Genomic DNA, 11,826 nt, shown 5'->3' on the forward strand with positions numbered 1-11,826 from the left:
GACGCGCCATCCTGGTCCCCTAGATACTTTACGCCTTGTCTAAATTTTGGGCACTCCTCAAAATGACCACCTGATGTGGGCATAAACATTTTATTTTGAATCAAATATTTTTAAACTGGATTTCCTTTTTTCTACACTATTTCTGAGTTTCATTTTAAGGCTTGTGGTCTCTAGAGGTTTTTGTTTCAGCCTTGATCAGTCTTTGGAGTTGCAGTTTGTTATGTTTGTTGTCTGCGCCTTCCGAGTGGCGCAGTGGTCTAAGGCACTGCATCACAGTGCTAGCTGTGCCACTAGAGATCCTGGTTCGAATCCAGGCTCTGTCGTAGCCGGCCGCGACCGGGAGACCCATGGGGCGGCGCACAATTGGTCCAGGGTAGGGGAGGGAATGGCCGGCAGGGATGTAGCTCAGTTGGTAGAGCATGGCGTTTGCAACGGCAGGGTTGTGGGTTTGATTCCCACGGGGGGCCAGAATGAAAAATAAAAAAATAATAATGTATGCACTCACTAACTGTAAGTCACTCTGGATAAGAGCGTCTTCTAAATGACTAAAATGTAAATGTGCTGATAGGACGGGGTGTTCATCTGGCAATTGTTTTCCCTCATCAGTTTAAGCTTTTGGCAGGAAAGGTAAAGCAGGCAGGTTTGTTCCTGTAGCCAGTTCTCTCTGTGGATTATCACCCCAGCCAACCAGAGTCGAGACAAAAGCTATCCCCGCTAATTCACTTCCTCATTATTTATGCCGTCAGTTACTCACTCATGAATGAACTAGCTAGAATCATTTCTGACTGAAGCACAAGCCTTGGCATCGGGTGCCGATGACATGGATGTCGATTAAGGCAGCCCCCCCCGCACCTCTCTGAGGGGTGGGGTTAAATGCGGAAGACATTTCAGTTGAATGCAGGTAGCTTAGTGGTTAAGAGCGTTGTGCCAGTCACCGAAAGGTCGCTGGTTCTAATCCTGAGCCAACTAGGTGAAAAATCTGTTGATGTGCCCTTGAGCAAGGCACTTAACCCTAATTGCTCCTGTAAGTCGCTCTGGATAAGAGCGTCTGCTAAATGACAAAAATGTAGCTTCAGAGATTTTTGCAGTTCGTTCCAGTCATTGGCAGCAGAGAACTGGAAGGAATGGTGGCCAAAGGAGGTGTTGGCTTTGGGGATGACCAGTGAGATATACCTGCTGGAGCGCAGACTACGGGTGGGTGTTGCTATGGTGACCAGTGAGCTAAGATAAGACAGGGATTTGCCTAGCAGTGATTTATAGATGACCTGGAGCCAGTGGGTTTGGCGACGAATATGTAGTGAGGGCCAGCCAACGAGAGCGTACAGGTCACAATGGTGGGTAGTATATGGGGCTTTGGTGACAAAGCGGATGGCACTGTGATAGACTACATCCAATTTGCTGAGTAGAGTGTTGGAAGCTATTTTGTAAATGACATCGCCGACGTCAAGGATCGGTAGGATAGTCAGTTTTACGAGGGCATGTTTAGCAGCATGAGTGAAGGAGGCTTTGTTGCGAAATAGGAAGCCGATTCTAGATTTAACTTTGGATTGGAGATGCTTAATGTGAGTCTGGAAGGAGAGTTTACGGTCTAACCAGACACCTAGGTATTTGTAGTTGTCCACATATTCTAAGTCAGACCCGCCGAGAGTAGTGATTCTAGTCGGGCGGGCGGGTGCAAGCAGCGTTCGATTGAAGAGCATGCATTTAGATTTACTAGTGTTTAAGAGCAGTTGGAGGCTATGGAAGGAGTGCTGTATGGCATTGAAGCTCGTTTGGAGGTTTGTTAACACAGTGTCCAATGAAGGGCCAGATGTATACAAAATGGTGTCGTCTGCGTAGTGGTGGATCTGAGAGTCACCAGCAGCAAGAGCGACATCATTGATATACACAGAGAATAGAGTCAGCCCGAGAATTGAACCCTGTGGCACCCCCATAGAGACTGCCAGAGGTCCAGACAACAGGCCCTCCGATTTGACACATTGAACTCTATCTGAGAAGTAGTTGGTGAACCAGGCGAGGCAGTCATTTGAGAAACCAAGGCTATTTAGTCTGCCAACTATGATTGACGGAGTCGAAAGCCTTGGCCAGGTCGATGAAGACGGCTGCACAGTACTGTCTTTTATCGATCGCGGTTATAATATAATTTAGGACCTTGAGCGTGGCTGAGGTGCACCCATGACCAGCTCGGAAACCAGATTGCATGGCGGAGAAGGTACGGTGGGATTCGAAATGGTCGGTGATCTGTTTGTTAACTTGGCTTTCAAAAACTTTCGAAAGGCAGGGCAGGATGGATATAGGTCTGTAGCAGTTTGGATCTAGAGTGTCACCCCCTTTGAAGAGGGGGATGACCGCGGCAGCTTTCCAATATCTGGGGATCTCAGACGATATGAAAGAGAGGTTGAACAGGCTAGTAATAGGGGTTGCGACAATTTTGGCGGCTAATTTTTGAAAGAAAGGGTCCAGATTGTCTAGCCCAGCTGATTTGTAGGGGTCCAGATTTTGCAGCTCTTTCAGAACATCAGCTATCTGAATTTGGGTGAAGGAGAAGCGGGGGGGGTATGGGCAAGTTGCAGTGGAGGGTGCAGAGCTGATGGCCGGGGTAGTGGTAGCCAGGTGGAAAGCATGGCCAGCCGTAGCAAAATGCTTGTTGAAATAGTGACAGTGTTTCCTAGCCTCAGTGCAGTGGGCAGTTGGGAGGAGGTGCTCTTATTCTCCATGGACTTTACAGTGTCCCAAAACGTTTTGGAGTTAGTGCTACAGGATGCACATTTCTGTTCGAAAAAGCTAGCCTTTGCTTTCCTAACTGATTGTGTATATTGGTTCCTGACTTCCCTGAAAAGTTGCATATCGCGGGGGCTGTTTCAATGCTAACGCAGTACGCCACAGGATGTTTTACATTTACATTTACATTTTAGTCATTTAGCAGACGCTCTTATCCAGAGCGACTTACAGGAGCAATTAGGGTTAAGTGCCTTGCTCAAGGGCACATTTACGTCATTTAGCAGACGCTCTTATCCAGAGCGACTTACAAATTGGTGCATTCACCCTATAGCCAGTGGGATAACCACTTTCCAAATTTTTATTTATTTATTTATTTATTTATTTATTTATTTTGGGGGGGGGGGGTAGAAGGATTACTTTATCCTATCCCAGGTATTCCTTAAAGAGGTGGGGTTTCAAATGTCTCCGGAAGGTGGTGAGTGACTCCGCTGTCCTGGCGTCGTGAGGGAGTTTTTGTGCTGGTCAAGGGCAGTCAAGTCTGGGGTGAACCAGACAAGTGAACGCTAGCCTGGATTTTCACATTTGCGTTGCTGCAAGTCTGCTGAGATGTGTTTTGATGTGTTTGGGGATTGTGATTACTTTCAGGCACCTGGATGAAGACAGAACCATTTAGCCCTACCATATTGTATCCTAACTTGAGATACACATGGAAAGACAAATAACATGCTCATTGAGCATCGGAAATGTATCTATAAATAAATAAATACAATTATTATATGTTCTGTGTCTGGCTTGGTATATCTGCTAAATCTGTGTAAAAATATAAAATATTTTTTTCCCGCCTCTGCCATAGGATCAATTGAAGTCAGTTTCTGAGTCTCTGAAACAACAAGGTACCACAAAGAGAGACTTCATGGGCTACAGTTGGCAGCAGATGGTTTTTGACCCATCTTCTCCTTTACGAGGCCCACATTTGACAACCTACTGTCACAATGAGAAGACCTCCCCTCATCATGACTGAGAAGACTCCTCCTCAAGTGTTGCTCTCCTGGAACAAGACAAGACCTCCCCTCATCATGACTGAGAAGACTCCTCCTCAAGTGTTGCTCTCCTGGAACAAGACAAGACCTCCCCTCATCATGACTGAGAAGACTCCTCCTCAAGTGTTGCTCTCCTGGAACAAGACACTGCTCCTGACATAGATGACGTCCTTGTCCACCACTAGATCTGGAATTAGAGCAATTCTCTATGAGTTCCACTGACGATTTGTATATCAAAAGGAAACATTATTTCAATCCCCACCCTCTGCCCCACAGGAGGCCTTTTGCCTCTTACCAGGCCGTCATTGTAAATAATAATTTGTTCTGAATTGACCTGCCTGGTAAAATATAGGTTACATTTAGAGAATTCCCCAAAAATAAGTGCCTCATCAAAACGTTTTAAGGTAGCTGCTTTTAGCAAGTATTTAGACACTAGCATTGCTAGGAATTAGCTTTCAAAACAACAGAATAGTCCGCCGGAAGCCAGGAGTTAAATAAAAAAGATTAGGAAATTCTGTTTAATTCTACCTTCCATTAGATTTATTTTCTTCTCACATTCCCCCCTGCATAAGGACCAAGCATACAGACAATCAATCGACAGAGTAAGTTGAAACTGAATTTTATTTAACTTGTGGATTCCGGCGGACTATTCAGGTTTTTTGCTAAATTATTCCCAGCAACGCTAGCGTGTAAATTAAATACTAGCGTTGCTAAAAGAAGCTAGTTTTAAGGTAGACAGTTGTATGTAGACGCAGTTATTCTCCCTAGTCGGCCCATGTCGATAGAGGTCTACAGTGAACATGAAAAACCTCCGCCCACAAAATGTCAGGAACTCACCAGCAGAGATGCCACCTCGTCATCTTGACTGAGAAGTTGCGTCCTCAGGTTGTTGCTCTCCTGGAAGGAACAAACCGCTGCTCCTGACATACTGTAGATGGCGTCCTTCTCCACCACTAGACGTGAAATGAAAGTGTTTAGTGCCAGTGGAAAAGTGAGGTCCACAAATAAGAATTGGATAACACTGACATCACCAATATGATTATATTCTATGAGGTCCACAAATAAGAATTGGATAACACTGACATCACCAATATTGATTATATTCTAAGCCACAAATAGTCAATTATCTGATTCTTCAAAATAATATTGCCAACACACCTTTAGGGATTTTATGTTTTCACTAGGACCATGCTGCTTTAGGGTCTCTGCTGGAAACATATACACATGTATAAGGTTATCAGACCAAGCAATAACAGCTAGTTTACATTCATTTAAGTGTTCAAATGAATGCTATTGGCACCAGTCAGATATGAATTTTTAACATTTTAACATAAACTGCATTGTTCATCCCAGTCACACATTTACCTGCATACCTTTTCATCTCACAGCTGTCAGAGGTACAACTGAGAAGAACAGTAGAAGTGTCCCTTTCCAAAAAAAATCTAAAAAGCACTTCCACTTCATAGTTGATGGTAGAATAACTCCATGTTCAAAACAGGAAGTATTGGTTACAGTAAAGCAAGTCTTGATGCGCGCGGTCTTTCATAATCTCGCCACAAAAAACAGAAAAGTGAAAAATATATTTTCTAAAAGAAAAACATGCCCCATCATCGTAGGTTCTTTCACCAACACATTCATCTTAATTAGAAAATAAAATATTATTCTTTGCCTTCTTATTTCTAACAAAAAAAAGAGATCAGAGGTTCTTCTACAGAGGCTTGTAAAGGTAGTTGAGTTTGGAAAGTCAATTGAAGTGTCCCAATAATCAAGCTGTATTCAGTCTCTTTACAGCAAGACCAGGCATCAAGAGTTAACCAACAGGAGGCCAAGGGAATCTCTAAAATCCACTAGTCAGACTAAAACCTTTATAGAAATAAGTTTACAAAATATATATATTTTGTCCTATTATTTCACTTAATACTAAAAAGACTAGGCTACTAATTGGTACACCATTGCACGTTTTGCTACAGTATCCCTAATGAATACGATGAAGGAGTTGAATCTCCGGTAGGCTTGTTGTTGACTGTTCCACGGTGAGTAATTGAGAATGTGAGTATCGACTTCAGGGAGACTGGAAATGAGTCTTCCATTAGGAACCATTCACATTCCAAGTATGGGTTTTTGGAAACACTGTAACGTTCAGTAATTAGAGGGGTTTGAAACACTTTCTAAACTGTGAAACTATTGTGATATAGGCTAAAGTAAAATACACTGAGTACACCAAACATTAGGAACACCTTCCTAATACGGAGTTGCACCCCCCACCCCACCCCACCCCCCCAATAGTCATTCCCAAGTGAGACTCTTCTTCAACATGTCAAAGGTTACAAATGCAACACTGACGGCATATTTTCTAATAGCCCCAAACTCTAGGATGTCTGATCTGTATTCAGGATTTGTTTGAATCTCTTCTCTGAACCAGTCTCGACTAAAAATCATTTTGAAAAGTTTGGAAAGAATCCACCTCTTTCTGTTTCCATTATCACATATAACAACGTCATTAATCATTTTCCGGCAAATGTGCAACTGGCTTTTCATAGAGAGAGAGAAAATCAGACTCTTCCCAGACTCCTTTTCCTTGTCAGCAGGTAGTTTTTTCCTTCCATTCTATTTCCTGGTCGAGAGGAGATTAAGTCAAATCATTTCACATTGTATTTGTCACGCGCCGAATACAACAGGTGTGAAATGCTTACTTACAAGCCCTTAACCAACAATGCAGACATTTTAAAAAAAGTACGAAAATATTTCCAATTTATATAACTTAAGTAAGATAAAAAGTAATATAATAAAATACCAATGCCGAGGGGGTACAGGTAGAGTCAATGTGTGGGGGTACAGGTAGAGTCAATGTGTGGGGGTACAGGTAGAGTCAATGTGTGGGGGTACAGGTACAGAGTCAATGTGTGGGGGTACAGGTGCAGAGTCAATGTGTGGGGGTACAGGTAGAGAGTCAATGTGTGGGGGTACAGGTGCAGAGTCAATGTGTGGGGGTACAGGTGCAGAGTCAATGTGTGGGGGTACAGGTAGAGTCAATGTGTGGGGGTACAGGTAGAGTCAATGTGTGGGGGTACAGGTACAGAGTCAATGTGTGGGGGTACAGGTACAGAGTCAATGTGTGGGGGTACAGGTAGAGTCAATGTGTGGGGGTACAGGTACAGAGTCAATGTGTGGGGGTACAGGTAGAGTCAATGTGTGGGGGTACAGGTACAGAGTCAATGTGTGGGGGTACAGGTACAGAGTCAATGTGTGGGGGTACAGGTACAGAGTCAATGTGTGGGGGTACAGGTAGAGTCAATGTGTGGGGGTACAGGTGCAGAGTCAATGTGTGGAGGTACAGGTACAGAGTCAATGTGTGGGGGTACAGGTAGAGTCAATGTGTGGGGGTACAGGTACAGAGTCAATGTGTGGGGGTACAGGTAGAGTCAATGTGTGGGGGTACAGGTAGAGTCAATGTGTGGGGGTACAGGTAGAGTCAATGTGTGGGGGTACAGGTGCAGAGTCAATGTGTGGGGGTACAGGTAGAGTCTATGTGTGGGGGTACAGGTAGAGTCAATGTGTGGGGGTACAGGTAGAGTCAATGTGTGGGGGTACAGGTGCAGAGTCAATGTGTGGAGGTACAGGTAGAGTCAATGTGTGGGGGTACAGGTACAGAGTCAATGTGTGGGGGTACAGGTAGAGTCTATGTGTGGGGGTACAGGTACAGAGTCAATGTGTGGGGGTACAGGTAGAGTCAATGTGTGGGGGTACAGGTAGAGTCTATGTGTGGGGGTACAGGTAGAGTCAATGTGTGGGGGTACAGGTAGAGTCAATGTGTGGGGGTACAGGTGCAGAGTCAATGTGTGGGGGTACAGGTAGAGAGTCAATGTGTGGGGGTACAGGTAGAGAGTCAATGTGTGGGGGTACAGGTAGAGTCAATGTGTGGGGGTACAGGTAGAGAGTCAATGTGTGGGGGTACAGGTAGAGTCTATGTGTGGGGGTACAGGTAGAGTCAATGTGTGGGGGTACAGGTAGAGTCAATGTGTGGGGGTACAGGTGCAGAGTCAATGTGTGGGGGTACAGGTAGAGTCTATGTGTGGGGGTACAGGTAGAGTCAATGTGTGGGGGTACAGGTAGAGTCAATGTGTGGGGGTACAGGTAGAGTCTATGTGTGGGGGTACAGGTAGAGAGTCAATGTGTGGGGGTACAGGTAGAGTCAATGTGTGGGGGTACAGGTAGAGAGTCAATGTGTGGGGGTACAGGTAGAGTCAATGTGTGGGGGTACAGGTAGAGAGTCAATGTGTGGGGGTACAGGTAGAGTCTATGTGTGGGGGTACAGGTAGAGTCAATGTGTGGGGGTACAGGTGCAGAGTCAATGTGTGGGGGTACAGGTAGAGTCTATGTGTGGGGGTACAGGTAGAGTCTATGTGTGGGGGTACAGGTAGAGTCAATGTGTGGGGGTACAGGTAGAGTCAATGTGTGGGGGTACAGGTAGAGTCAATGTGTGGGGGTACAGGTAGAGTCTATGTGTGGGGGTACAGGTAGAGTCAATGTGTGGGGGTACAGGTAGAGTCAATGTGTGGAGGTACAGGTAGAGTCAATGTGTGGGGGTACAGGTAGAGTCAATGTGTGGGGGTACAGGTAGAGTCAATGTGTGGGGGTACAGGTACAGAGTCAATGTGTGGGGGTACAGGTACAGAGTCAATGTGTGGGGGTACAGGTACAGAGTCAATGTGTGGGGGTACAGGTACAGAGTCAATGTGTGGGGGTACATGTACAGAGTCAATGTGTGGGGGTACATGTACAGAGTCAATGTGTGGGGGTACAGGTAGAGTTAATGTGTGGGGGTACAGGTACAGAGTCAATGTGTGGGGGTACAGGTAGAGTCAATGTGTGGGGGTACAGGTAGAGTCAATGTGTGGGGGTACAGGTAGAGTCAATGTGTGGGGGTACAGGTGCAGAGTCAATGTGTGGGGGTACAGGTAGAGTCAATGTGTGGGGGTACAGGTAGAGTCAATGTGTGGGGGTACAGGTGCAGAGTCAATGTGTGGGGGTACAGGTACAGAGTCAATGTGTGGGGGTACAGGTAGAGTCAATGTGTGGGGGTACAGGTAGAGTCAATGTGTGGGGGTACAGGTAGAGTCAATGTGTGGGGGTACAGGTACAGAGTCAATGTGTGGGGGTACAGGTTAGTTGAGGTAATTGACTAATTGAGGTAATATGTACATGTAGGTAGGGATAAAGTGAATATGCATAGATAATAAAACAGCGAGTAGCAGCAGCGTAAAAAAAGGGGGTCAATACAAATAGACTGGGTGGCCATTTGATTAACTGTTTAACGGCTTGGGGGTAGAAGCTGTTAAGGAACCTTTTGGACCTAGACTTGGTGCTCCGGTACCGCTTGCCGATTGTCTTCTTGGCTAAAACATGTCAACTTCTTTCTTCTTCTTCCTCATTAAATATAAATCTCATTTTTTTCTGTGACTCCTTTCAGTCTTTGGCTCAAGTGAAGCTGTAGTGACTTTCTGGTTACATCTGTGAAGTTGGGTTGTTTCGACTTTCAAAAATAACCCCTTTCTGCAGTCGATTGTGGTGACTGGGAGGCTGAATACATTTTCTGTCCTAATATTAGTGGGTGTTGATCCATGCCATGATCCATCTTTGATCAAGAGCTCTTGGTGCTGACGGTATCTTGGTCTTCACAGAAATAAACCCCTTTGACCTCAGAGTGAAGGTCAGGCTCCTCCTTTTTATGCAGATATCAGCAGGTCCATTATCCCGGGCAAGCATTGCTGCTTCATCAGTTGAGATTGTTTCAACCGTCTCCATAGCGAGTGTCTTTACCTCGATGAGGATAAACCAGTTTTACATCTTGTTCCATACATTTTTCGGGAAAATAATCTGAAAGCACTGTTTTTCTTTGCTTTGGTTTGCATCACACTAGGTATTATGAACAATTCTTTAGAGATTTCGCCCTTTTCTGAGAGTTCAGCTTTGTGTTTCTGAACCATTCTTCGCACTTTAAGATGAATACATAATTGAAATTGATTACGTCTCTGATTTTGCAAACTAAGATCAAAATTGTATTCTAGAATATCATAGAGAATATACCCCCATCCTTTTGCTTTTACGGGATAGGATTTTACCTTAGCATATTTATACACCTCAAATATTACACCGTTTGTCAGTAACTGAAATTCCAGTTTCTTTTTAGGTTTGGATGCAACACCAAGGTCCAGACCTATTTCCTCACAGAGTGGGTAGCACACTTTCAGCCCTTTTTGGGTGTTAGACGTCACATTTGATTGGTCCAAGTTGGTAACAACAATTTGCTTTGTTTCATCAGTACAAAGTGCAAGGTCAGTCTCATCAGAGATGCTCTCCATCTTGACACAATGAGGTTCTACTGGTCTGACTTCAAAACGCACTCCCTCTGTCTCCCTCACTATGCACATGTCCATTTCATTTTTCTTCCTCATTAAATCCAATCTCCTCCTTTTCGATACTTCTTTCATTTGGTATTTCGGCTCAAGTGATGTTGTAGTTACCTGGTTACTGGACATCTCTGCAGGGTTCTTGCGTTTGCGTGACTTCTTCAAGAAAAAGTATTCCTTTTCAAATTCACATCTCAGTCGGTAGTCATGATATTTTAAACCTGCCTTGCGCTGCAAAACTGCTCTTAACCTTCCCATAATATCTTCAGCCAGCTCAGTTTTCCCACTTTGTAAATCCAGATCAAAATTATGCTCGAGAACATCACAGACCATCTGCTTCCAATTTCCACACACTTTTGAGGCAAAATCAGCCAATTCAAACATCACGTCTCTGGTCAATAGATGCAAGTCAAGTTTCTCATTTTTCCCAAATTTTGATTTCACATCAAGGTCAAGTCCTTTTTCCTTACAGATTGGGTAGAGTTCCCTCAATGCTTCTTCTACTGTGGGCATCATTAAGGATTGGTCCACTGTCGTGTCTGTCTGAGTGGTTAAGGTCTCCGTCTGGACATGATGGATGATGTCCAGATCTGGCTCATCCCTCGAGCAGATATCATTAGGTTCATTTTTAGGATCAAAGATTGCTGTCTCATCAGCACATCCTGTTACATCTGTCTCATCAGCACATCCTGTTACATCTGTCTCATCAGCACATCCTGTTACATGTGTCTCATCAGCACATCCTGTTACATCTGTCTCATCAGCACATCCTGTTACATCTGTCTCATCAGCACATCCTGTTACATCTCTCTCATCAGCACATCCTGTTACATGTGTCTCAGTAGAGAAGCGCTCAGTCGTCACACGCAGAGGAGCTATCAGGTCCCCAACAGGCTCCTCCTTTATGCAGATGTCAAAAGGTGTAGGATTTCCTGACACGCTGTTATGCAAATTGGACCTTGCAAATCGAGATTTTCCCCATGCTTTCATCGTCTTTGGATCAGGAAGTTCAAACACTTCTGTTAACCACTCAGGGTTTCTCCTCTTAGAATGCATCTTCAGCATGTCTTTTAATTTCCACATAGTGCGGCTTGAAAATAAATATCGTACATCATTTTGTACACCAAGACCAAAGTTGTATTCTAGAATTTCACAGATAACATGCTTGTTAGATCTATTAATATTTTTAGCATATTCGGACACCTCGACCATAACACCAATTGTCAGTAAATGCAAATCAAGTTTCTGTTTCGGTCCAGATCCAACATTGAAATCTACACCTATTTCCTTGCACTTGGCGTATGGATCTTTCCAACATTTCCCAAACTTTTTAAGGTTAGGTCTTGAGTAACAGCCACGACACTGCCGTATATATTTATCCTCTACCGTTTGTTGGCATTGTAGTCTTCGTCTTAAATCGGCATTGTAGTCTTCTTCTTCTTCATCCGAGGGAAAGTTCAATGGCTCACAATATTCTGGAAGAATAGGTCTAGTATATACAGCTAAATTACAGCCGCTTTCTGTAGCAGGTGAGGTTAGCACAGAAGGAATGGCAGTACTATGGCTTGGGATAGTAACATTGTCTACAAGCAATTCATTATTGGTCTGGGTCTGGTTTAGGCTAAACCCCTGTGAAGTTGGGTTGATTTGAGCTT

General features: G+C 44.3%; 1 long non-coding RNA gene across 1 annotated transcript; it reads right to left on the bottom strand.

Moving 5' to 3' along the window:
• Positions 1-3,712: 3,712 nt before the first annotated feature.
• On the bottom strand, positions 3,713-5,962 carry LOC311103114. The gene is made up of 4 exons (XR_014610061.1): positions 5,135-5,962; positions 4,920-4,969; positions 4,599-4,714; positions 3,713-3,948 (listed from the first exon to the last, which is right to left on the bottom strand). It is a non-coding gene; the product is annotated as an uncharacterized lncRNA (long non-coding RNA).
• Between the last annotated feature and the right edge of the window lie 5,864 nt (positions 5,963-11,826).

The sequence above is a fragment of the Coregonus lavaretus genome (assembly GCF_964263955.1).
Source record: "Coregonus lavaretus genome assembly, chromosome: 27".
Taxonomy (NCBI): domain Eukaryota; kingdom Metazoa; phylum Chordata; class Actinopteri; order Salmoniformes; family Salmonidae; genus Coregonus; species Coregonus lavaretus.